We start from the raw sequence: 27,010 nt of genomic DNA on the forward strand, positions 1-27,010 counted from the left end.
TTTTGGGGACTTAGCCTTTAGGAACAGCTATCTGTGATTACATAAAAGAGATTAGCCAACAGTTCTGCATAAATCAAGGCCAGTGCAAGATGTGTCCTAAGTGCATTGCGAAACCTGGGGCTGGTGGAGGACAAGTTCCTCCTCTTGGGGAGTGAGGCTCTGCAGCATGGGCCCAAGGGCAAAACCTTCCTGCTTCTCAAAATGGCCCTTCAGGCAAAACCCTCTCCAAGCAGAGATGGGCACGGTGGGGCATGGTGTGCCCTGGGGTTGTCTGGTGTGGATTTTTTCACCAAAGCAGATTTTCTGTCCGAGATACAGGAGATACACGATGGAAACAATGAAAGAAAGGAAAGGGCTGGAGAACCTTATTGTAAACCAGATCCCCATGTGTGAATGCAAATAAATCTTACTGCTGAAGGAAAAGCCAAACCAGAATGTGTTACATTTAGTCTTTTAGCACAGTTGCTAAGAAAATATCTTGATTCGAACACTGTTGGATGACTCAACAAATCTTTTTTTTTCTGGCTTTTTTTTTTTTCCATTTTGAGGTAATTTCATCATTTTTCCCCCTGTTTGTTTGTCTGTTAACATGCAGGGTGAGGTTGTCCCAAGGTCAGGGAGTTGGAATTTCCCTTCCAGTGTTGTTCTACTGCTCCTCTCCTTTTTTTCTTGCTTTTTTTGCTGCAGGTCACAGCAGATATATGGTGAGGTTGGTGGGGGAAAGCTCATCCTTTCTCTCCCACTCCATCTGCCCTGGATAGTGCCGGTCCCTTGATAGGAGAGCACCTGGCTGGGCATTGTCCTTCCACCTCATCATCAGTATGTCTGCATCACAGCTTCCCTCCTGAGCTTTTAGGGCAAAATTACCAAAAGCAGTCTTGAATTTTTGATGTCTTTATTTTTGGGGAACTGAACATGAGACCCAGCAGCTGAGTTTCAACAGAGCTGAACATCAGTAGCTCCTGTTACTGGCTGAGCACTCATTGCTGCTTGAAATCAGGCTTGGAGTGTCTTTAATGGTATTTATTGTTTACTGGAGAATTGTGCATCAAACCCGAGCAAGACCTGGGAGAAATCAAAGAAAAGGGGATTTTTCCTACTCCCCTGGTAGGAAACTGAAACAATGTGCAATTTAAGATCTGCCACTTAAATGTACGTTGGCTCCTCATGATGAAACCACCTACCCGAAGGCATTTAGAATTATTTTTTTTAAAAAGCACAAAAATGCTTATTTCCTATTGAAATGTTCAGGAAACACATATGCCCTGGAATAGAGCTGAAAATGAATCTGGTTATCTTTCTTCATCCTTTGATCTCTAACATCTTTCAAAATCTGGCCTCCAAGTAATGTGCCCGAGGATACACGAAATCAACGGCTGAATCTTTATCTCCTCCACTCGAGCCTCTCTGCACTGCAGTTCACAACACAGATCCATTGCTCCTCAGGACTAGCCCTGGCTGAGGCAGCCAACAAGACTAATCCCAGAAATACAGGTCCTGGATGGGAATTCACAAATGCCCTGCACAGGCACCCTCCCTGTTTCCTCCCATCCAGGTCGCAGCTGCCTTTGTCCCGGGATTCTCCCCAGATGTGTGGTGAATTTAAAGATCTATCCCAGTCCTTCACCTACATGGAGGAGCACAGAGCCAGTCATTTCTGAACCAAAAGCCACAGAGAACCTGAGGCCTTTTCATGCTGGAAATAACCATGGGGAGGAAGGAGAGTGCCTACAGACAGCAACTGCCTCTGTAGTGAAGGGAAGTCTGAAGTTTCCCCTCTGCTTTTTCGTGCATAACAGCATCTGTATGCCTCATTTCCATCTTCACAGCTCCTGTAATTTACATAATGAACATTTGCAAAGCCTGAGATCTGGGTTCACTTTGTACCACATTTACTGTAGATGACCTTCAGCAAATCATCAAAAAAGTTTCCCAGGCAATTTTCCCAAAGGGTGTGAACATGAAACCTAAGATCATCAGGGAAGGAGGAAAGGGGAATGAAAGCAGATTTCTGAGATATCTGTCATTCAAAGATATGTTTTCTCTTCTACAGCAGAACAAAAATACTTGAATTTAAAAAGAAGGGAGTTTTGTCTTTAAAGCAGGTGTTGGTATCAGGTCCCTCAATAAAGTGACTTTAATTAGGTTTGTCTTCCTAGATCTGCAGAAAGACTATTTCCTTGATAAAAATGCATTTGAAAAAATATTAAGCAGAGGGGAAAAAATCCTCAGAGAGAATTTTATTTGCATTCCTTCATAAGCAATGGATGTAAAAAGAATTTATCCACTTTGGCCCCCAGATCAGGTAATGAATCTGAAAAAAAAAAAAGTCTGGTGACAAATAACTGGCAATCCAGCAGAGATTCAGGACTGAGGAGGAATTCTGACCTCAAAGGATAGGAATAGGACATCAGGGTGAGAACAAGCAGCTGAAGGCACTTATGGCTCCTCTGGAGGTGTCAGCTGCAGCTCTGATTGCACCTCCTGATAGTGCTCCAGCAATCACAAAGTGATAAAGCAGGAACTGACCCATTTTTGCTTCTGACACCCATCCTCAATGAACTGTCCTTTTCATCCCCAAGTTCCTGCAGAGTTCATCTGACAGAGAGTCCTGGGAATCTGCATCTCCAAGATTATATTGAATATGGGACAACAGGGAACACACTTTTATAGGTGTTGGTTGGCTTCTAGGTAAGCACAAATCAGGGATCATCTCTCATCTGAAAAGGGCTTGTGAGTCCACTTTTTGTTTGCTTTTTGGGCAACAACACAGGTTATTGCTCACTGCAGCAACGGAGGATGCTTTGAAAGAAGAAATTGATGTTGTAACTGACTCAGGACTCCTGTTTGTACAGAAAACGAGCTGAAAGCTGAAATGCAGAGCCTTATTCTGGTGATGAAGAAGGGTTCTCATATCAGCTGTCATAAGACTCTTCAGACAGAATGAATCACAAACCCACCATGATAGGCATACTGGAAATGCTCACGTTGATAAACCTGACACTGCTCCCCTTGCTGTAGGCCAGGCACAGATGAGGTGTTGCTTTACATAATAATCTTGAGAAGGCAAGCAAGCTTTTTAGATTCCTTTCTGCTTTGAAAACAGTGCCCTCCTCTTGGGGCAGGTAGGTGTATTTGCATCCTGCCGGGTAATTACAGTGTGATGGGTATTAGCCTGTATCTTCCTGCCTCTGGTTTGTTGCCAGAGCTTTGTCCATATATCCTTTGGGATTGATGTTTCAGCTATAGGGCCACTGGATGAGTGAGAACTGGAATCAGGGTGAATCTTCACCAGCTTGTCTCTTTTAGTGTGGTCTGGCTCTTGGACTCCAGTCATTACCTTGGCCTGCAGGCAGTTAATTGTATAATTAAGTATTTGGAAGATGGGCTGCATGTGGCAAACTTTCCACCTTGGGACCAAAAAGGAAAGGGGGTGGTTTGGAGGGAGAAGAGAAATGGTGCTGTTTGATGGGCCCTGGGAGGGACCGCTGGTCCTCAGTGGCTGCTGCGTCAGGCACAGCAGATAGGGCTGGAAGAGGAGCAGCTGTGTCAGGTGAGGTGTCCAGCACGTTTCCTGAGCCAAATATGGGATCTGTGCAGCTCCCCTATGCATTTTCCTAAAATGACACGAGTCTGCCACAGCTCAGGGCTGCTGGACCTTCCTTCTGGATTGGGAGAGCTTTTGCTTGTAGCCTTAAAGAAAGACCCTGTGGTTTTCAAGCACAGGCTGGACTGTGAACAAATGGTTAATGTTGCTGCAAGGAAGGAATGTTTCCTCCTTTCAGCCTGCCCTTTTTCTATCTTTCTTTCAATTTTTTTTTTTCCATGGTACCATATAGTGTTTAATAATTCAATACATACATAATCCAAAATAAACACACTAATTAACCTTTGTTTTGAGAAATTTAATTAGTTAATGCTTAGTCTCTGTTCAGCTTCCAAACAGTTTGGAGTGGGAAAGGTGCCATGGGGAAAGCATGGCAAAATATGTTTAATGCTGAGCACCTTCAATTATTTAAACAGTAACGTGGGCTGGACCAATTAAAAAACGAAGTTGTTATACAGGCATATACATGCTGAAATATCTTGATGTAGTGTTCTCAAACTCCAGCCTTGCTGCAGAATATGTGGTGAAATATATCTGTGCATGAAGCAACTGTATGAAGGAGGGAAGCTGGTGGATGAGGAGTGATTCAGCTGCTTGCCAGCAGCCCCAGAACTTCCCTGCTGGGCTCAGGGTGCAGCAGGGGTAAGGGAGGTGCTAAAGCTGTTGTGGTGGTGACTGCCCATCCTGGCTGGGGGAAGCTGGAGGACAAATCTTGCCCTGTGTCCCAAATAGATGATGAGTTTTCTGAAAGGTCAGATGCTGTGCTCTGACTCACTAGTACAAGTCATCCACGGCCCAAGTGCCTTCCTTCAAAATATGTTACTGTAGGGTAATAATTTTAGCCAAATCCTCAAGCTTTAATATTCTTCCCCAGATGAACTGTAAATAAAATTATTTCCTAAGAGCACTTATTTGAGCTTGATTATTAAATACATTGCCAAAATCTGGTCGTTTAATATACTGCCTGCTACTTGAGCTGAAGTATCTGAAAGACAAAGAACGAAGTAAACGAAAAGGAAATCAACATTTTGCTAAATTGCATGTTTTTAAAAATCCTATAATTGAGGCTGCTACTTCATTTCCATTTGTAAAACAGATTGAGTTCCCCTTCCATCTACTAATGGATCTGGTTTATCTCTAATACTAACTGCAGCATTTGCATGGTTTGCACAGGCTGCTGGTGACAGGGTTGGGTAGGGAAAGTCAAACATCTCCTGCTGAGCTCTGGGCTGTCACTGAGGAGTGATACTTGGCATAGAACTCTGCTGAACTTCAAGCCCTTGTTCTTTCTCCTATGGCTCCAAAGTCTGGGTCAATCAACCAAAATAAACTTGTTAATTCGTTTTCAGGATTCTGTGTCTCAGGTCTCGCTTGAGAAGCAGTGGGAAGGCTCAGGTGATAATAAAGAAACACCAGACAGTCTGGATGTTTAATTAAACTTGTCCATGCTCTCTCTGACCTAGTGACTGGGCTGGAAATGTCACCAGGACAAAGGCTGCTCATGAGGTTTCCATGTGGGCTTTCTTGTTGCACGAGGCTGTGGGGAGAGGCGGGGGGTTGCAGTTCTTTTCTCATTCTTGCAGGTTATTGTTGGGAAGGGAATTATGCTCTGAAGATCTGGGGAAAAAGAAAACAAGTTTGTGCTTCTTTAGATGAATGAGCCTTTTCTTGGGCCCTGCTCTAGCAAATCTGTTGGCACACACCTGAATTAAGCACTTCTGGGTGCTGGGTCTGGTGGAAACATGCCTGGCTCTTAGTTAGCAGCTGTTCAAGAGCTCAGGTGTACACCTTTAACTGCTGGGGTGAGGAGGCAAAGCAGCTTGTCAGAGGACTGCACCCAGGAATGTGAGCTGGAGACCTCTGTTCTCCCCTGCCTATTGGTTTTTGCAGCCCAGACACTTTTCCTGGTACCCCTGTGCACAGATCTATGATAAAAGCTTCTGTGAGGTGTTTCAGCCTCTAACATCAGTATCCATACCTACAGAAGCAAGCTGAGGATTCACCCTTTGCTGTCCATCCTTTCATTTTGCATTTAGAAACAGAAATGTTTGTCTTTTTAATTTTTTTAAGGCACTCTTGAAAGTGATCCATTGGATTCCCAGCGTGGCAGAGGGAGCCCTGGCCACACAGTGGCCTTTGTGGAGCAGGTCCATGGGCTCAGTGCCACCAGCACCACAGGGGAGCCTGTAATAACCACACCAGCACAGCCCAGATGTCTTGGAGAGGATTTGGTTTCAAGACACATGGCTGCAAGTTCAGGAGAATGTGGAGGGGGGAGGGGTTCTGCTCTAATATACATAATTTGTTTAAAAAGTTTGCAGGTGTTAGAATTTTTATTGAAGGCTGGGAGCTGAGAAATCGTATCCAGTCGGTGAGGTAATGCTTTCTCTGCTTGGGGAGTGCACACAATCTGCATTAAATAAATGGCAGCTGTGTTGCCAGCAGAATTTTATATATATGAAAACTAATCTGAGCCATACCAAGCCAGACCTCCGCTCCTGCAAATCCTGGGAGAGAACAAGAAAATCCACTGATTGCTCACAGCTTTCCCCCAAAAGCTGGTGGGGATTGTCCCCCAGGCGTGGGAGCCCCTGTCCCAGCTCCATCACCCTGCAGCTGTGGGGGATGAGCTGAGGGGACCAGGGATGCTGCTGTGCTGGAGACATCCCTGCAGCTCATCACAGGCTTTGGGGCAGTGGGAACAGCTGCTTGCCCTGTCAGCTCCCAACTAAAATCCTGTGATGTGTGATCCCATGGGGGCCAGTAGAGCTGAGGCCTCACCTCAGCTCCAGCTGCAGGGCTTTGCTCTCCTAAGCCAGAGAAGGAGAGCACACACCAACAGTGGTTCCCATGGAGCTATTCAAGGGTTGTAGTTTTCTGTTTTCTCTTTCTCTGAGCTCAATTCTGCTATATGTTGAAGCCCCAGTAGAGAATTTTTTTCTTCTTATTGTTTTTTTTTTTTTATAGACAGGTTGTAATGTCAGGATATGAGGTTGAAAGGGCAGGTCTGAGTCAACTCTCAGATGAATTCTGAGCATTTCCTTTCTACGTGGATGAATTCCAAGAATTTATCTCAGTTCAATAAACCCCACTTATTTCTGATGCTCATTCAAACAGACTTCGAATCCCTTGTGCCCATAGACCAGGGCTGGTCATTTGGGTTCTGCAAAGCTCTTTCCAGAGAGGTCAGGACATGTGGAGACAGTGGGGGGGGATGTTTTGGGGTGACACTTGAAGTAGGTTTCTTTATTTTTATATATATTATTGATATTACAGATTTGATATATATATATATATATACACGTGTGTTTTCTACTGCCTGTCAGCATGCAGCCTGTAAGACTCAGGTATCATCCTTTCAGGTACTGCTGCATCCAGTGCATGGGGCAGAAGGCCCTGGCAGACACAGGTCCTGCTCTAAGGGTGTGGGTACAGGCTTTGTCCTCAGCACAGCCCAGGAGTGTGGCACCTTCCCATCATCACACAGCAGTTACATAAACTGGGCTAAAATTAGAGCAAATGACAGGCACAACATCATCCCCGGGGGCTCTCAGGGTTTCTAGCAGCTGGGGCTAAGGAAGGCACAGCAATGGTGTGAGTTTTGCTGCTGGAGCCCCCACATCCTACCAGGCTGCCCCCAACATCCTCCCCCTCCCTGAGCCTGGACTGAGCGAGTCCCATGGGGTCTTTTTGTCTGCCTAAAGTAAATTTTCTCTTATTTCCCTCCAGGCTGTCTTTTCCCCTGTTGCTGAATTTTGCTCAGTATAATGATTTCAAGGGCACCATTTTCAATTTCCTCTGTAGAGCCAAAATTAATACTGAGTTTATGCCACAGCATAGCAGCACTTTAAGCATCCACCAACAGTGTGCATATTTCACAATAATGTAATGGCTCCTAAACCCAAATACTGCTTAAACCACCATGGTATCCACTGTAAATATCAGTAATTCCTGCCTGAACTGTGGCACCAGCAACGATGACTCTGTAGGTGCTGCTGATGTGCCCATTAACACCCCCCCATGATAACAATTTTTTTAGCACCAGGGCCACATTTGGATGCTGCTGCAGGGCAGGAAAAGGTGCTGGCCTTCACCTGGGAGAACGGAAAGATTCACAGCTTGCATTTTTCTATTTCCCTTTCAGCACTGCCCCTGTAGGGCAGCCCCTCTCCTCTCGCTTCCATCACTTCCTCTCATCCTGGCTCTAGGCGAGGCTTAGATCCAGACAAGAAAGCTTGGGTCTATTTTCCTCAGTCCCCAAGCCTTGTGGGCAAATTGTTGAGATGAAGGTTTTTGGTTGAGTTACTCCTTTGGGTTATGCCCTTCTGTTTATGCCTTACCCCTTACAAGGGAGGTGGCCATGGGTTTTTTTTTAAGTAATACATATAGGTGGGAAGAACAGAGGGACATTTGTCAAACAAACAGGTTCTAAGTGATTGCCAAGCTATGGATTGACTGACCATGCTTGCTGCCTTGGGATGGTGATTTTGACTCTGTTTAGAAAGGAGCAGGGGGAATTACAAGAACCTGTGTGTGCAAAAGTACACAAGCCATTAATTATGGCGACTGCTGCTTGATAGAATCTAGCAAGAGCTAATGGAGCTTGAGAAACCTGTGGAAAATGTTAGCGAGAGCTGTCAGGATGTTTGTCTTAGAGCTGCTCTGGATGATCTCATCTCTCCAACGTTTCAGAGGGCGAGGGGTGTGCCGGGTCAGCTGGAGCCGGCAGGCAGGCGCCCCCACTTGGGAAAGAGGGTGATGGAGTGGGGGCTCAGGGTCTGCCCAGGCAGAGAGAGGGGCACTTAGAGGGCTCCACGGCTGGAGATGAAAAATAGGGATGGAAAGAGTAGGGCTTGAGGGCATTTGGAAAGCGTTGTGTTGTCTTTTCTTCCTGCTCCTCTGAAACAGCCTAAATAAAATGTCACTTGGCATTGCATAGCAGGGGGATGCAGGGCCTGGGGAGCAGCTCAGAGGGGCAGCACTGGAGCCCCAGGCGAGGCAGGAGGGATGTGGCTGGGATGGGGAGCTGATGTGCTTGCTGCTGCATGCAGGGCAAGAACCAAGGGCAAGAACCACTTCCCAGGGGAATTCCTGCTGCTCCCAACCCTTCTCCACGCTGTGGCTCGCAGAGACTATGCCTGGAGAACCGAGTGATGACAAACAGGTCAAAAATGGTGGCTTGGTAATGTCAAAGCCAGGAGTCAGCTCTGTATTCTGATTTATAAGAGATGTCTCTCTGTGTCCCAGGGCTGCCTTGGCTTTTCATTCATGCTGGCGATGACGAAGGGCCGTGCTTAAGCAGCATGACCGAGCTGGCACGGGCGGCTTTTAGGAGCAGGAAACCGCTCCCTTTATCCTCGCTTGATCTTTTGAGTGAAATACGTGCAGTGCCCTTGTCAGCAGTAAGAGCCTCCTAAGGAAAGAAAGAAAGGTTAGCAAGCAGAAACAGATGTTTACCTTTAACTTCTGGCTTTGTGTGGACTGGGGAGACTGGGGGAGGGGGGTTTGCAGGGCAGGGAAAATGCTCTCTGGAAGCCTGAGAAAGTCCTGTCAGATCGAATCTGCCTTTCCCTTCATTTTGCTGTGGTTTTTATTTGGCCCAGTGTCCTTTCATCATTATTATTATTATTATTTAAACACACCATTCTCTTAAGGGAAAGATAATTGCTTTTTCTTTCTTCTGCCTGAGCTTCTCAACATGATTAAGATATAGAAACCAAATGCCTGGACATGAGGATGATCTAATAGGCACCGACCAGGCCGAGTCACTGTGGCCCAGTTTAAAAACATGGCACTTTTCCAGAATCTATTTGTTTCTCTTAATATGGTGATTTGTTTTTCTATATTGCTCTCTATAATTATCACTGTGCTGTGTATTCACTGGCTCTAGGCTCAGTGTAATATAAATCTGGAATTAGTCTATTGAAGTCAGTGTCAGATACATTTCCTTTAACATCTAAACTAGGTCTTTGGCCCATTTATCCTACTGTAGCTCCAAACTAACTACACTGAAATAAATACACACCAGTGTTTTTCAAAAAGCCTTTGCCATGGTCCTTCCCTCCACCTTCTACCCTTAGGCTAAATCTCGGGCTGAGGTTTAGAAAAAAAAATCACTAAAAAAGTGGTGAAACATTGAAGTAAGTTGCCCAGGGAGGTGTTGGAGTCACCGTCTCTGGAAGTGTTCAAGAGGCCTCTGGATGTGGCACTTGGAGGACATGGTTTAGGGGTGATTGTGGTGGGCTGGGTTGATGGTTGGACTCGATGATCTTGAAGGTCTCTTCCAACTTTGATGAGTCTGTGATTCTGTGAAGATAACAGCTGTAGCATCTTGCTGTGCCTTCAGAATGAGCCTTCTCTAACCCCCACTGAGGTCTGGCTCTGTTTGTCCTTGATGGAGAAGGGATGGCTTGGAGCCAGTGCTTGCCCTGCACTGCTGGTGATGAGGCTGGTGTTCCTTGAGTTCAGCCTCCCTCCCAAATGCAGGATAACCCTGGGCTCAGGCTGCTCTTAAATCTGCTGCTTGAACCTTTTTCCTTTCTCTGGGCTGCCAGGGCTGGAAACTCCCTTTACAGGTCCAGGAGATCCTGTGGCTTGTGTGCACACATAACATGTGCCTAGTCAGAGCTGAATTGGGTCCAATATTTATCCTTCCCAAGGTTGTGTTCAGTAGCTCAAGAGGAAGATGGGGAGGCCCTGGCACAGGCTGCCAGAGAAGTGTGGCTGCCCCTGGATCCCTGGAATTGTTCAAGGCCAGGTTGGATGTGGCTTGGAGCAACCTGGGCTAGTGGAAGGTGTCCCTGCCCATGGCAGGGTGATTGGAATGAGATGGTCTTTAAGGTCCCTTGATGTTCTTATGGTCTTTTCCAGCCTAAATGATCCTATAATTCTATACATGTATAAATTATCAGGGAAAATATTATCATGGTTGCTGTGCTGCACACACACACACGGAGCTGCCTTGAGTGGAGGGACCATGGCTCGTCCCCTGGAAGTAACAAAGTGCTTTTCTGCAGACTCTGGCAGGCATTTCTTTAAAATAAAAGAAATATATACCTTTTCAATCTCTTCCAATTTTAGACTCTGATAATCTGGAGACATCCTGATATATCTGAGGGATTAAGAGCTTTTTTTTCCTTTCTCAGATGAAGGTTGTGCACATCAATGGGTGCCCAAAAATACACCTTGTGCTTCCCAGTGTTTTCCCTAGTTTTTTTTTCTTCAGTCACTGCACAATGAATGCACTTCACAGGGCTGTGCTGCTGCTTGATAACACAGCTGGAAAGAAGCTATTTTCTGATTTTCAGATACTGTGGTTTATCTCTAATGTTGGTTTTCACTGGCAGTTTAAGGAGTTCTTAGAAAACTCTTCAACTTCCCCCTTAGTACTGAGATGGTAAGAGCAGATAAAACTTGTCGCTTAATAATAACCATCAAAAAATTTAGAGGTTTTTTTTTGAGATAAACTCAGGAGCTATTATTTGGTTTTTAGAGACAACACATGGCTCACCTCTACCCCAAGGAGAAAGGGAATTTATTAACTGTCCTTTCTACTGGACCTAAGCAAACAAACAAACAAACACTCCCAACATCCCCCCCCCCCCCAACAGAATGTAGATTTTTGAATTGAAAAGTTGAAATGTGAAGATCTAGGGGCAAACCTTTCAATTCAAAGCCAAAAGTTCTGACTGGGAGATTTTCTTGCTGGGCAGTTTTGTGGGCCAAGACACAGCCCTGTATCACCATGTGATGGCCTTTCAAATGGAAATCAAGATGTTCCTGGTCATGGTGTCTCACTGGGGATGAGGCTGGGCTTGGGAGCTCTTCCCAGGAGGAAAAAGAAAGCATTTTTTGTTAGGAAAAGAAATTTACTATTTTCCACAGGACAGCAGACCTGTTTGTGAAGATTTCTGTTACAAACACACTATTTTTCCAGAAAACATTGTTCCTGCTGGCTACGTGCATCACTTCAGAGCAGAGAGACCTTCTGGTCCTTTCCTAAACATCCCCCCAAACCAGCAATATCCAACCAGCTCCTGCTCCCTGTTAGAATTCAAACCACAGCCTTCCTCACCACTCCTTCTCTCAGATGACATTTAAACCTGTCAGCAGTTACAACTGGAGTCGCGTAATCTTTGCAACCAGTGCAAAAATTGCACTCTGGCTTCTAAAAACAGAAAAAGGAAGGGGATGGCTAAGAATGGACATAAATACTCCAAAATGCCCGTGTGCTGCTGTCCTTGTTGCTGGCCTGATGGTGTTTCCACCACTCCTCCCCTTGGAAAGCAAAATAAATCAGGGCAGTGGTGAGTAATAACATGTAATAAGCAGAGATGAGAAATACAGTTATTAGCAGTCAAATGAGATGGACAGTGTGCCACCCCTGTCCCCATGCCACATTTGATGGCACCTAAGTGTCTCTATGGATAAGGAAAGGGTGCTGGGACACGTCTGCTGAGAAGCTGGAATACAATTCCCATAGAGCAGCTGGAAGGGGATCCCAAAAGGGATCCTCAAAAGACTCCTAAAGAGATTCATAGAATTGTTAAGGTCGGAAAAGACCTCTAAGGTCCTGAAGTCCAGCCAGCAACTCAGCACCACCTTTATGTTCACCACTAAAGCAAGTCCTCAAGTGCCACATCCATGTGTTTTTAACACTTGCAGGGATGGTGACTTCACAGCTTCCTTGGGCAGCTTGCTGTGAGGAATTTTTTCCTAATAGCTAATCTAAACCTCCCTGAATTCTGTCACCCGTGGGCTCTGGCATTTCAGAGCTGGTCGGAACACAGCTATGGCCAATACTGCCTTGAGTCTTGAACACACATGTGAGCCATCCTAATTGCTTTCATCTGGCCCAAAATGTGGCCACTGGTAAGCAAAGACCTGCTGTTTATGTAAAGTACAAAGCAGGCCAGACAGTCCTCTCGAGCTGTTTCCGTTTCCCCATGATTAATATATTCAAGTCTATAGTCATTTGTTTTTACAAACTTCACAAACAAAACCTTGATGTTTTGGTACCAAGCTCAAATATGGGAACAATTTGGTTCCCAGCGCCAGCATTTCTGATGCAAGAACTGAAAGGCGTCCAGAAATGCCGTGTTTTCACTGAATAGTCTTCAGTCCCAAGATATAGCATTTTTAAAGCATTACAGAAGCAAAAACAATCCCAGTGCCTTGAAAGCTTTTTACACTGACTCTGCTTCATGGAAACACTGACTCAGGGCCAAATGGCTGATTATGTCGTGTGATGTAAGAAGGAGTTAGAAAGCTTAGCAGGGCATTAGAATAAAGCAGTGTGTGTGTCTGTGTCTGTGTGCAGTGAAGGGGGGACATGGCATTTATTAGAAAGCTTTAAATCTTTTGCAGCTCCACGTTAGTCACTTGCAAAACAGTCTCAGACCCAGCTGAAAGCGATGGGGATGTGATGTGTGACAAGCTCTAAGCTGCTGAGCTGAGCTGAGCTCCTGCTCGAGATCTTTTCAGTTCATTTCAAGGCTGCAAAGCCTTCCTCGCTGGGGTGTGGGGGAAGCAAACGCTGCTGCTGTGCAGCCAAGGCAGAAAAGGACTCTCTTTTACTTCTGGAAAGGGAGAGCTAAATTGTGGCTTGGCTTCTGCTGTCACACGGAACTAAGGGTGGAGATTTGGGGATGGTGCAGCTCTCCCTCAGTTCAGATGCTGGTAAAGGGAGGACAAAAAATGGCAAAACTGCTGGCAAAAATGTGATGTAAGGAGAGTCCTGCCTGTTCCCTGCTCTGTGCTGGTGGGAGCCACTTCATTGGGGAAGATTTTATCATTTACTTTATCTCATTGTCCAGAGAAGCCATTCATTGCAAACGTCAACTTTGAGACAAGTAAAAGTCAGAGATGACCCAAGTGCCTGGAGGCATAAAAACCAGCTGCTGAATTGTTCCGCTTGTTTAATGAAATGGAGCAGCACAAAGCCACAGTTCAAGTGTAGATCGGTATATACAACACTGGCACTCAAACAATTTGTGGAGCTCACTGCAAATTTAAGGTTGGGAAACCTGGCTGGTGTCAGCTGTTAGGGAGAGACTTGGGATAGAAAGTCCTATTGGAAAAGCTGCCCTTGCTGTAGTGCTGTGATGGTGAACATGAAGGAGCTGGGGATGTGCCAGCTCAGAGCTGCTGTGGGAGGTCAAGGGGAGCTGCTGCTCGAACCTCAGGTCTGGCTACAGCAAAGCTGCTGTCAACTTGCCCTTGAGTGGTGACTCCCTGCAGAGCCACAGGTAAGTAAGTCACTGTCCCCACTGCACCTGCAGGACAGACTGAGATACCAGGCAGATGTGCTGCAGTTCACTCCTGTTTTCTAAGTATTTAAGTATTTCTCTTATACACACACACACACACACACACACACACAGAGCCATCCCACAGCCATCCATGCTGTTCTTTGCTTCCCAGGCACCCCAGTTCCCAGCAGTTTGATTGTGAACTGTCTGCCCATAGTGGCCTCACTGCCCATACTGCTCTCTATGCCCTCATTGCTCTCTCTGCCCTCACCCTGCTCCGTGTCTGCCCATGGCACAGCCCCGTGGCCTCTCCTGCCTGCTGGGCAGCTGTGATGGCTCCAGGCTGTGAGTGCTCCCAGAGTGCAGGGTGAGTAAGGCTGTCTCATCACGCTGCTCCCACCTCCAGTGAGTCATCAGCCAAGAGGAGATGCAGGCACTGAACTATATTTGATGCCTGTATCTGAAACACTGGGTTTGAATGACTGTGCAGGTCATTAGATCCCTAATTTCTTCTTTAATGGATTTTCTAATGTATCTGATGAATAAAGAGATGCTCAATAGTAAATAAAAATACCATTTGCAACCTTGGACTCGAAATGGGGCCATAATGTTGCTTATGTTTACCCAAGGGCTGTGGACCTCACCGAGGTGGAACAGTGTGAATGTTGCAATGACAGGGGCTGGGAGTGTCACTCCAGGCTACTGCCAAAGGAACAACTTGTGCATGCACAGGGTTTTTGGGACATGAATGATCCCATTGACTCCTGATCGACTGCAGATACGACCTGGGCTGAATGGGTCTTGTGTTTGCACGGGGAGATGGCCCAGAAGGACCCAAGAAGGATTCCAAGCAGACATTGCTCAATGTTGCAGTGTATGTGCAGGGTCTGTCCTAGCCCTGGCTGTGACCCCTGAGGGGCTCCTGGGTGCCTGAGGCTGTGGGGGTGGCATGAGCAGGGTTCTGGCTGATGCTGCAGGCTGCCCTGACCCCTCAGAAGGGCTCACACTCCCTGCACGGGGGCTGCCCTCCCTCCTGCTTGGGAGGGAGCTCTGTGCCCTGCTGGCTGCAGCGCTTTCAGCCTCTGGTTTCACAAGTGCCACGTTGGTGCAGGATTATGTGATTACACATCCACATCCATTTGTGTAATGCTGGCAGCCTCCTCTGTGAATATTTCTGTGCCTCCAGTTTCTAAATGGCATTTCTGCTACCAGCCATATATCATCATTACCAGCCAGGCTTTGGAGGATGCACCAGCAAAGTGTGATATTACTTAAACCTCTGCAAGTACTGTCTGATAATTAATCAGGCATGGGTTGGTTGTGTTTTCACCTTACTCAGTGAAGAATAATGCAGTGCAAGGGAGCAGGATTTTTGTTAAAATTCTCTGGTGAGCTGCTCCCCCAGGTCAGGATAGCTGTCTCCCTCTGTGTGTGTATGTGTGTGTATGAGGGCACCATGGACCTGAAGGCTTGTCCAAATCTTTTCCTTCCTCCTGAAGCATCAGACAGCCACTGAGTCAGTGCCAGAGGTGACAGCTCAGCCCAGAGGAACCAAGGGTCCTATCCAAGCCTGCAGACTCCCTGCCCTTGCTGGCCCAGACACCGTTTGATTTTTGGGGTCTCATCCTGCAGCTATTTCTGCTGTGGTGTTTTCTGCAATCGTGCCATTATGTATTAATAGGGGATGGAGCTGGCAGCAGGAAAGGGCAGCAGAAGCACACATTTGTCTTGCTGTCCAGTAAGCCACATAACAAATAGCGATGCCAAGTGTAATCCTGCTTCAGTTAAAACTGTTGCTTTGGTTTGTCATCATTCATTGTTTGCAGTACAGCTGCTTAATGACAGGATGTGGGAAATGAAAAGTTTCTTATGTCCTAGGAGACTTTTTAAAATAAAAATTCCTGAGTGATGAAGGGGAAGAAGGTGCTTGCGTGGAAACTCTGGGTCTCAGTGCCGAGACGCAGCCTGGATGGAGAGAACCTTTCCCCAACAAGGCTCAGGAGATGGAGGTTTTGCTCTCAGCTTTAAAAATAACCTGCTGTGTAAATCCAGGCAGTATCCGTGCCTCAGCTTGCTTTGCTTACATTACACATCTGCTGCAGCTGCCTCTGCCTGGTGCCTTGCAGAACAGGACCTGTGTTTGATAGGAAGAAATTAAAAATAAAAGGCAAATGCCATGGATCTGTGTGTGGCCACATCTTTGCAAAACACCTCATGGCAAATTAAATTACCAAATGTTATATATTGAACCTAAATACAGAGAATGGAGGGAGTTTATCCACATGGACCATGAGCAAGCAGATGGAGTCTGAGGTGGACAGGGCACTTGTAGAGGAGAATTCATTAAGCCAGTAAGGAAAGAGACAACCAGACAACCCCAACTATGCCAAGAACTGGGGTGTGTGGAGGTGCCTTTTTTATTTTTGGGTACATTTTAACAATCTTAATTTTCATACAGGCTGCGGTGGGGCCACAGTGGGGCTCCACCCCTTCTGCCTGTTAATCACTTCTAATTGACAGTGCAGAATTACCAGTGGGTGCATGATCTTTGCTCCCAGTAGGAACTCTCTGTGTGGGTGCACTGCACATCATGTAAGGAAAATAGGGAATGTGATGGGTTTGGAGAGAGATGCATTTCATTTGGGCTTTAAACTCATTTTTGGCAGGTACAGCCCTTGAAGAACCACTGATGTGTATGTGGCCAACAAGTCTGCATAATTGCTAGCCCATGCCCTGCTTCACTCTGCTTCTAGAAATACTCTCCCTCCTCTTCTATGTATATTTATTGAGTCATGTCCTGAACTATGTGGAATCAGTGTGGAATTTGCCTTAGGTTCCTCTCTGCTGGCCCAGGGCTTCTCAGCAGTGTAAGCAAAATTAAAGGAGGTGCTGGGGTTGGGATGAAACCACTCCTGCTTATCAAAGAGCGAGAAAGAGACAAGTCAGGGAGCTGTGCTCTCTGCCCTAAGTGCTGCAGGAGGATTAGGGAGTGGCTGAAATCCCTGAGGTGTGCTTCCCACATACCTGGCATTCTCCATGTTTTACAATCTCAGATAAATGCCACTTTTTTTTTAGGATTATTTGATATATTCTTGCAGTAATCTATTACCAGCAGATCACCACCATGCTCATCACCACTCTCTAGGTCCAAAAGTTGTTTTCTTCTGTGTGTTTGCTTGTATCCCTTGAAAATTTCTATTTCCAACAAGCCTACTGTTATCTCACTTTTGCTATTTTAAGTTCCGTGGCACAAAAAGGCTGACTCACAGAAAGCCATGTTGTAGGAAATATTGGCTCAGCTGAGGAAATAATTCTCAGTTCATTCTCCCACTGTGAGATTTGGGTTTGGTTTTTTTTTTGTTTTGTTTTGTTTTGTTCTTTGGTTGTTTTTTTTTTTTTCCCGGTTGTTATTGTTGGGTGTTTATTTTTGGGGTTTTTTGGGTTTTTTTTTTTCTTTGTGTGTTTATTTTTCTTTTTTTTTTTCTTTTTTTTCTTTTTTTTTTTTTTTTGTGTGCGTGTGTGAGTGAGTTTTGGTCTCACGGTATGGCACACATCAAGCGCTGTGAAATATTGACAGCTATTCCTAAATGCACTGCTCTACCCAGTCTGATCTTTCTTTTTGCTCACACCCTGAAGTGTTTTATGTACCTGCTAGGAACGTTACACAGGATGCTCGCACAGCTCATAAAATTTGGTCTCGTATTGGAAATGTTTTGTGGGAATGTGCTGCTTAATCTACTGCAGCCACTCACAGTTACTGTCATAGGGAGGGGGTGAAGATTACAGCCAACTTGGGGAAGTTTGATACCTTATCAGAAGTCCTCAAGAATAAAACTGAAAGAAATGGATGTTCAATAAAATGTAGATAATTGACTGAAAAAAGGGGAAATACGGAAAGCCCCAGTGAAGTCATCCTTTTGGCTGAGCTTATGCTGCTGTCAGTTCCCTCTGAGTACCTGCAGTCACCCTCTGCTAGGGGATTGAGGGGAATAAATCCTGGGTGTGCTTTAATTAAGTGTTAAGCACATCAGTGATGTGCAGTGAAAGACAAGGCTGGAGATCCAGGATGGAATCCTTGCCCAGCGGGGTGGGGAAACAAAAACAACCCAACAACTACAAAACCTCTATTGACTTCAAGGGCTTTAATCACTGGAGCAAGTTGTCTAATAACATACTGCAGGGTGTGCTTTGGCACTGCCACCTTCATCATTCATTTTATGCTTAATATGCTAGAAAACAATGTTTAACATCTGGTGTAAGTGGATATAGCATATCTGTCTACAAGAAAGCAGCTGAGGCAAATAATTTAAGAAATAAAACCAGTTCAAGTGTACCTATTGATATTTTTTCCTACACTTTTTTGACACTAGCATTAGCAAAACCTAATTAGAAAGTGGTTTTCAACAACTGCTGTCCTCAAGGCATAACGTAGAGCCCTCATATAAATAATATTATCATCTTAAAAATACTTCATAAACACTAATTTACCCCCCCAATTTCTTGTGAGATAGATAATTATGTGTTAACAATAATATAATCACCATTAGTAGCCGTGTTAGTTCTCTCTTTTTATAGACAGAAGCTCATGCCCTGATCATAAACAGCTTGCTGAAGGCCACATGAGAAGCCTTTCAGGACTCTGATTAGGGAGAGAATCAGTCCTGGCTCTGTCCTCCCCTCACATAAAGAACCAGAACAATGATAGTATAATGAAAGAAAAGCAGGGTTTAAGGATGGGCAAGAAAGAGAAATTTCCTTCAGGTTGGCTGGATTCTTGGACTCACAGGAAATATTAAAACAGTATGTGACAGAGATCAAGGTAAATAACAAATATTATACCTTTTGTACTTGTGCCTTTATTTACTCTGCAGTAATTACACCAAGTAATGTAGATTACATTATGATTCACTATGACGCTTACAAGACTGAATTTTTTGCAACCACATCCTGAGCCTGTGAGATAATCTGTTTGATCTCCTACGAGGACCAGATATGTCTTGCTTGAAACTTCAGAGGTATGCCAGAGCAGCTGGGACACACCCTTTTTCGTAACCGTGTTAAAATAAAACAAGTTTGGATTTGCTCAGCCACTGTAGGACGTAACATCTGAGTTACATGCCTGCTGTGAAGGGAGTTTTGCCATAACCTCAGAGTTAACAGGGGCCTCTTCAGTGTTTCTGTCTGAGAAGTAACATTTTCTTTCCATCTTAAAAAATGTGCGTATTTACATACGCAAAAAACCCCAAACCCCAAAACAAAAAAAAAAAAAATCCGACAGAACAAAAAAACCCAATTCTTAGCAAATTATTAAAGCCAAAACACAAATTTGTTGCCATGCCTGTAAGAACCCCGGTTCACACTGAAGCTACAGTGCTGCACCTGCAATAACTGAACCCGCTGAGGTCAGTGTGTGTCACTTCCCAGAGTGAGGTCTGTATCAGCACCTTTCCACGCTGTTCACTCATTTTTCTCCTCTTCTTGTGTGAAACCTCCACCAATCCTCCTGGGGCTGGATTGTGGGTAGTGAGGGATGACATTCAGCTTTTATTTTGTCCTCTCTCTTGTGCCAGGAACCACAGTGGGAGCTCAGGTGGGCAGGGACATTCTCTGCCCCAAACAACAGCCTCTCCATGGGCAGGGAGGCCCTGGGACTGCAGCAACAAACCCACTGGTTTTCCTCCCCAAAAATAAAAAGGGACCATGTGGCTCAGTAGAAGCCAAGGTGCAGGAATCTGGTGCAAGGTGCTTGAAGGAGCTCAGGCAGTGGGCATCTCCTTATTTTCCTTTAAAAATCCGTTCCTCTGGCACTGATCTGGAAGCTCTCCTTGGTGTGACACGTTCACACACACATCTGCGTTTCTCTTACAGCCTTTAGGGAATGATGGGCCTCTGGGTGGGAGGTTGGCAGCAATAAAACAGTAAGGCCAGGCTGTTTGGTAGGCATCCCCATCCTGCAGCAGTCCCGACCTTTTTTGGGGGTCCTGTGGTAGATTTTGAAAATAGCAATGTGAAATTGCCCCTGTGCAGAAGGGCTGAGGCCAGCAGCCGTGTCCAGCAGAAGCTCTGAGCACCAGGGAGGTGCTGAACAGTTCACATGCCTGAACACCAAGTGAGAGCTGAACATGCTCTGAGCAGCACAACTCGTGTCCTAAAACTTCTGAAAGAGCCACTTCATGGCTTTGGATCACACAGTTCATGAGGGACTGTTCACCTGGTCACGCTGCTCCTCTGCTCCTGCTGTTTATTCTGGAAAGCAGAAGCCTCCCAAATCGATCTGGAAAGTGTATCAATGAGATGATTGTCTTTGGATTGACTCCTCCCTGGCTCATGGAGATCTACAGGGTTATCTGTGTGAGTATGCCTTAAAGCAACTGATGAAACTAGTGGTACTGCTATGTTGATCACAAGTGTTGGACATTTTTTACCATATATGATCAATAAATGATGAATCACCAATAAATTTATGCTAAGGTAGGGAAGAAGATGCTCCCTTCTCAGAAAGAAGCCCTTTTCCAGCATGTCCTCTCCTGCAGAGAGTCATTGTCAGCAGCCTCAAAAGGAATAAAACCACTGCCTTCAAACCAGTGAACCTCCATTTCCTTTGTCAGCATGCACAATACAAATAATTTAGAGGTGGTCTTTTTTTCTTAATGTTGATATCTCCCTCAAATTAAGGGGAAAAAAAGGTCTCAGGTGTATGAAGGCCTCTAGGCCGAACTGTTTAGTGCTTCTGATCCAGAGGAACTCTTGGTGGAATTGCTAGGGTGTGGGTGTACCTGCTCATTAGGATTAAAGTGCCCTTGTGCTTCACATTAATCCACTTTGGGATGCAAAGTGACAAAAGCATCTTTGTGGGGGATCCCTCCGTGTGGGGAGCCCGGTCCCTCCGCTGCCCTGCCAAGCCCGGAGCTCCCCCGTGGGAGCCTGACGGTTCTTCTGCTTAAATCAACAGGGTTTAAGTCCCGCTGGTTTAAATATCAGGTTTAACTGGGGCTTGCCTGCATATCAAAGGCACTATGATAATTTTTACGAGGGAAAGTGCGGAGGGGAAGTGTTTGCCTGGTGCTGTCCAGGCTCCTCCCTGCCCTCGGTGCTGAGTCACTGCCCTTCCTCGCCCAGCAGTGCCTGCACCCTCCTGGTGCTGTGTTTGTGCACGATGGGGTCACACATACCCGGGCTGGGGGAGCCCCTGCATCAACAAGAGCTAAAAATGAACAAAGAGCCTTCCTGCTTCGCTGCTATTTATTTACGTGCTGCTGTGCGTGGTGAGCTCCGCTCTGGCACCTGGGTTGTGTGTGGACTGGGCTTGAACTTTTCTGGAGTCAGCCATCTGCTTCCTGCTGATGTGCTGGTGCCTCGCTGTGCCTTCAGTCTCGCTCCAATCTGCACAAGATTTATGGATAGATATTATATAGATTTAACACAATAGCATGGGTTTTATTATTTGCTGGAAAATGTTAATAAACCCCAAGTATTACAGATGCATTTTAATCCCTGAAGTGATTTTTGAGTAGAATGCATGAATTATTAATTATTGTTATTGTTATTATTGCAGTGCATACCTACCTCACAGGGCATTGTGAGGATTAATTAATTCTTGTAAAGATGTAAAAGGCCGTATAGGTGTCAAGGGTTATGACTAAAGTGCTTTGAAAATGGAAACCACTCTGCAAGTGCCAAGTATTATTATTTATGGAGTCCAGGCAGTGTGCTTGGTGCTGTGCAAACACTGGGCCAATTATTGCAAATATTTGCTTATATGTGCTTGGTAGGCCGAGCACTCCCTGTTACAAGTCATTTCAACTATTTTAAAGATACGTCTTAAAAATATGGGCATGAGAAGACTTCCCAGTCATTGGGATTATGGAGCCACTGGCCATGAGCAGCTGTCACTGAAGAACTTCAGAAGCGTGCTTGTATTCAAACACAGAGATGAACCAAGACCTCAGTTCTGCTCCAGTTTTACATCTGAAAGTCAGGGTTTTGTGCAATCTTTCTTGCTACTTTGGGAAGGGAAGTGTAACAAGAGTTATTGTTTAGAAGTGGCTCTCCCAGAAGGCAAAGCCAACTCCCTGAGCTCAGCTCACTCACTGAACAATCTGCTGTAAACCACAACCTGTTCAACTGCCCCGTGTTACCCAACATCCGTTCTTGGAAACCTCTGAAAGCGAGAGCCTCCTTCCCATGCGCTCTGGAAGTGTCCCCTGTAGCTCTGAATCCAGCTGCACATTTGGGCCAGAGAACTGCAAAGGCTAAAGCCCATCACAGAGAGTGAGAGGCCTTTGTGCAGTCCTGAGGGGTGTTCGCCTTCATGAAAAAAGGCAAACCAGAACAAAACAGATGGGGGACAACTATTAAAGCACAAATCCGCCAGAATTCACTTTGCAGATCCTGCAGAGCAGAGCTTCTCGGGAAATTGCCCAGTTGAGCACATCATTGTGTTAAAAAAGAGAGCCTGGTACCCAAGAGCTGCGACTGAACATTTGGAGAACACCAGAGCACGGAAACCTTCAGCCAGATGACTTCAGCTCAGCGCCTTGTCGCTGCTCGGCAGATGGATGGGAAGACAGTGTTTGTAGTTCCTGAGGGCCAAACAACGCACACTTCAGGGATTCTCCCTCCCCCGTTCCTCACACAAGCTTTCTGAATGTCACACCTCTCATTCCCATTTCATGGACTTCTCACGTGTCCTTCCTTAGGCCCCTGCTGTCCCCCAGTCCCCCAAAAGAGTTCCCTTTCCTCTTGCCTTAGGCTATATTCCCCTTCCTCCACACACTGTTACTGCTTATCTTCTTTCACCTGGGAAATAAATCAGAGTATCAAGAGGTCAAACTCCATTAGAAGCACGGACAGATCTAAGATTATAATGCGTGAACGTGTTAATGAGTGCCTTGCCACTTTTTCTTCCCCTCTTAAACTTCTTGATTTTCAGCAAATTTTGGAGCTGAACTGGATATAGTGTTCAAAACTATTCCCTCTTACATACCTAAAGCAGACAGCCTACACACCATTACTGAGAAAAGAAAGGTGCCCTCTTGGGCCACCAAAATCATTACACAGATAAATGCTGGACACCAATGATTTACAGCTACAAATATGCTTCCTAGCTTTTCTAGAGAGATTTAGGTTTCTTTACATAACTTTGGCCTGTATTTAAATATTTTTCTTCATAAAGGAAAGAAAAATGCATGGGTTTGATCCTGAAGAAAATGAGTACTATGAGAGGATCCTACACCCAGAGATCTACACAAGGCTTTGTGGAGCCGATGAACCCCATCAGCCTGTGGTAGGCAAAATCTGCCAATGGTATATCCCAGGTGTTAGACTGAAGGTAAAATCCAGAAATGCTGCCTTAGGACTAGCATAGTTCTCTGGCAATACTCTATCCACAAAAAAAGAAAAATAAAAAAAGAAAAAAAGGCATTATATTCATGATCATCTCTTTTTCCACTGCCAGCTGCAGTGAAATCGTTCTGAAATTGAGTGTGGTGATGTGGACGCCCTGTTTGAGCAGCACCAGAGCTGGGCTGGGGTGTGTGGAGAGCCTTGGAATGAGCTGGGATAACCTCGGATGTTGCCATCGCATCCGTGCAGGGTTTGTGGTCATTGGGACTCTGCACGGGTGCCAATGTCCGGACATGAGAGTGCTGGACCATCGCCCAAGAGTGTGAAATGCTCTTGCAAAACCATTTTAAGATGGAAAGGGCTGCCTGGTGACGAATGTGGTTTTGATTAACAAAGCTCGCTTTCAAAAACAAACAATGCGGCCCTATAGATGACAAACAGCATTTCACTTGTAAAAATGAGCAGCGCCCAGGTAGGACATTGCATTAGCGCCGGGGAGGATTATTTTCATTAAATGGAACGAGAGGGCAGAGGCGGCAGCGGGGTGCCCACACGGGGCTGGATCCCGGTGCCAGGTGCCATCGCCAACCGCGACGGGCTGCGAGGAGAGAGGCAAAACCACCATGTTACATCCTGCATTTACATAAGCTCTGTTGGCAGCGCAGTTTAATGTCTTTCCTAGAAAAGCTCCGCGGCCTGGGGCCTGCCGTGCCCGGGCGGCCTCCCCTTCGCTTCCCTCCCTTCGCCCGCGGCCGCCTCCCCTCCCCTCCCGCACTGCCGGGCGCGGCGGGGAAGGCGTCAGGGAGCGGGTCCCCCTCCCGACCCCCGCGCTGGGCTTGTGTGGCCGGGCCGGGCCGCTCCTCCTCGCCTGGCCTCGCCTCCCGGCTCCGCTGCTTCCCTTCCTCCTTCCTTCCCTCCCTTCCTTCCCTTCCCTTCCCTCCGCCGGCGCCCATTTCGGCGCGGCCGGGCACCCGGAGTGTCTGCGGGCCGCCGGCTGCTCCGCGCCGCTTGGCTCCTTCCCCCAGTAACAGCTCCCACATTCCGCCCCGATCCCTCCTCAATCTCAATCACACACACACATATTACTTTTTTTTTTTTCCCCTCCTTCCTCGGGACTTAATCTCCAGTCCCGTCCCCCCCCCCCCCCCACCCGCCCTCCCCACCCTCCCCTCCCCCGGCCCCTGGCTCGGATATAATTGAATATCACAGCGCTACGCGCTGGGTATTTTTTTTCCTTCCTCCTCCTGTGTGTGTGTGGTGGTTTTGTTGGTTTTTTTTTTTTCCCTGGTGTTTTTTTTTCTCCTCCTCCTCTCGGTGTGGACACCTTAAAAATACATATATATATATATGTGTGTATATACATATATATATATAATCGATAACTATACGCGTGTACACACACACACTCACACAGGCAGGGATGTGCGCGTATATACACGCGGCGGTATAAAACACACGGGAGGAGGAGAGACAATCCAGGGTGAATTCCTCGTGCCTCCATTCCCTGGGAAAGGGGGGAGCAGCCGCTCGCAAGGTAAGAACCGGGGGGCTCGGAGCCCCGGGGGCGGGCGGGGGCCGGCGATGGGGGTGGGGGGCGGCCGCCCTGTTTGTGTCGGTGCGGGCGGGAGGGGGATGGGACCACAACGCCTCTGTGACCCCCCCGTTTTTATTAATATGTGTATATATACATATATATACAGACACACATATACATATATATACACACGTATTTATCCCTTCCCCTCCCCCACCCCGCGCCGCTGGCTTCCCCTCCCCCACCCGCCTTCATTTTTTTTTTTTTAAAATTAAAGAAAAAAAAAAAGAAAAGGTTTAATGGAGCGGGGGGATGGGGGGGACACCGGCCTCGGCAGCGAATGGCACACTGGAGCCATGGCGAGAGGCCTATTTTTAGCCCGATTTGTGTGGAAGAGCGGCTTCCCCTCCCCCCCTTCCCGCATATTTACTTGGGGGGGGAGGGGAAGGGGGGCAGGGCCGGGTCGGGATGGGGGAGGGGAGGCCCTTCCCCTCCCCCACTGGCGGAGCTCTCCCCCATCCCGGCTCCCCGTTCCTGGCGAGGGGATACACCCCCACCCCGGGCCATTCCCCGTGTTCCCCCCAGTGCCAAGTTATTGATCAGTTCGGCGGCGAAGTTCGGGGTGGAACATGCAGTGCCCCGCGGTGCCAGGGAGCGGGCCCGCTTCGAGGCATAAAATAAGCTTTTATTTCCCTATTTCCCAGCGTCTCTCCTTCCCAGGGTTTATCCCAGTCCGAAACCCTGGTGTAAATTGTGTGTTGCATCAATTAGAGGGGCTCTGCACGGTTGATGCAGTGTGTACTGTTTTCTTGGTGGAGGATTTAAGTCCTGAAATGTGTGGCTTGTTATTGTTGTTCCCTCGAAAGGGTTAAAATTTATCGTGTTGTTCCAGGTGAATTTAATCTTTCATCACCGAATTTCCTTTTAAGGCAGCTTGACAGAATAAAAGTCTCTCCCTCGCTTGTCTTTATCCCCAGAACAGCAAAACTTTGTGCTTTATGGCAGGGGCTGGTTGCTGCAGATGACACGTGAGTCTGGAGGAAAGTTTGGTTTGTAGGTCGCTGTGTAGGAAAGTGAAGTTTGCTGGTGAAGTTTTTACTACTCTCCAGTGTGCTCGACTTCCTCGTTTTCCTGTCTGTGTAAATCAAATTCCTAACTGATTTATGGGGGAGGGGATCACAAAACATATTCCTTCCTTATTGTTAAGGCATGGGAGGCATGATCAGGAGAAACAGGTCTTTATTGCATAAAAAAAAAGGAGTTTTGTGGGCTTGTCTGACTCGCTTTGCTGTCCTTCCGTGCTAAAATAAATGTCTGAGCACGTTGTGTGCTTTAAAAAGGTTCTTTGCTGTTGATGGTCTCTGCCCTTTGGGTGCTGTGAGTTGTGCTCCTTGAGCAGCAAGGGCACCATATGCCAGGTTGGGGTTTGGGGTTTGGCTGTACCTGGGCTTTGGGGCAGTTTGGTGCCCTTTTCTTGCTCTGAGTAACCCAGAGGCTTGTCCATGTGAGGCTCAGGTTGGGTTTGGGGCCTTCCTTTGGACACGTGTGTTAGTGGGTTTTTCCGAATATACTGCAAATGAGGACTGGACTGCAAGCTCCTGCGTGTGTCCTTAAATTTAAGTGAGTGGGTATGTGTTTGTGGATGAGCTGTGAAGGGGTTTTTGCCCTTATCCATTGAAAAAAAGGGGCTGCTGATGGTGCTTAGGGCACAGGTGGTGCCCTGTGAAATTGATCGAAACAAACTTTCTGTGCTTTTCTCTAGTGTTTTTTTTCTCCTTTGTTTTTGTTTAAGGTCTAATGGAATGGCAACATTTGTATTATTTACCTAAGGTCACCTGAGGTGGTACACTGTCGCTATCTTAAGTTTTCTTGGGAGAAGTTGGATTTTTCTCCATGAGAACCGTGTTTTCTGGTACTCTGTCATGGGAGCGTGGTGGCCTGCCTCCCAAACTGTTATTGGGAACACCTGGAGAACACTTAGCTCTCATTCCTTCAGGAAAGGAGAAGGAAATGTAATTTAAATCTATGAAAGGAGTTGGGGTTTGGCTTTTGGGCTTTCTAATTTATTTTTAAGAGTTTATAAGAGTGTATAGTTTTTGTTTGAACGTGCACAGCCATAATGCGTGTTTGTAGCATAAAGAATACGATAATTACAAAAGATTCTGTTGCTTTTTCCCCCCTTTAAACAGGTAGTTAAGATTTTTTTTTTTCTTGTGAGTTTCTTTTTTAATATGAATACTTCTTTCAGTTTTACTCTATATATGGTAATTATTG

General features: G+C 46.3%; 1 protein-coding gene across 2 annotated transcripts in view; it reads left to right on the plus strand.

The window, feature by feature from the left end:
- The first annotated feature begins 24,510 nt into the window (after positions 1 to 24,510).
- The window catches only part of TBL1XR1 (TBL1X/Y related 1), a 109,101-nt gene continuing 106,601 nt past the window's right edge, over positions 24,511 to 27,010 (plus strand). For both annotated transcript variants that reach the window (XM_066556323.1, XM_066556324.1), the window contains exon 1: positions 24,511 to 24,736. The gene's annotated coding sequence lies outside the window, so the exon portion shown is untranslated. The remainder of the gene's footprint in view (positions 24,737 to 27,010) is intronic.

The sequence above is a fragment of the Molothrus aeneus genome, chromosome 10, assembly GCF_037042795.1.
Source record: "Molothrus aeneus isolate 106 chromosome 10, BPBGC_Maene_1.0, whole genome shotgun sequence".
Classification (NCBI taxonomy): Eukaryota; Metazoa; Chordata; class Aves; order Passeriformes; family Icteridae; genus Molothrus; species Molothrus aeneus.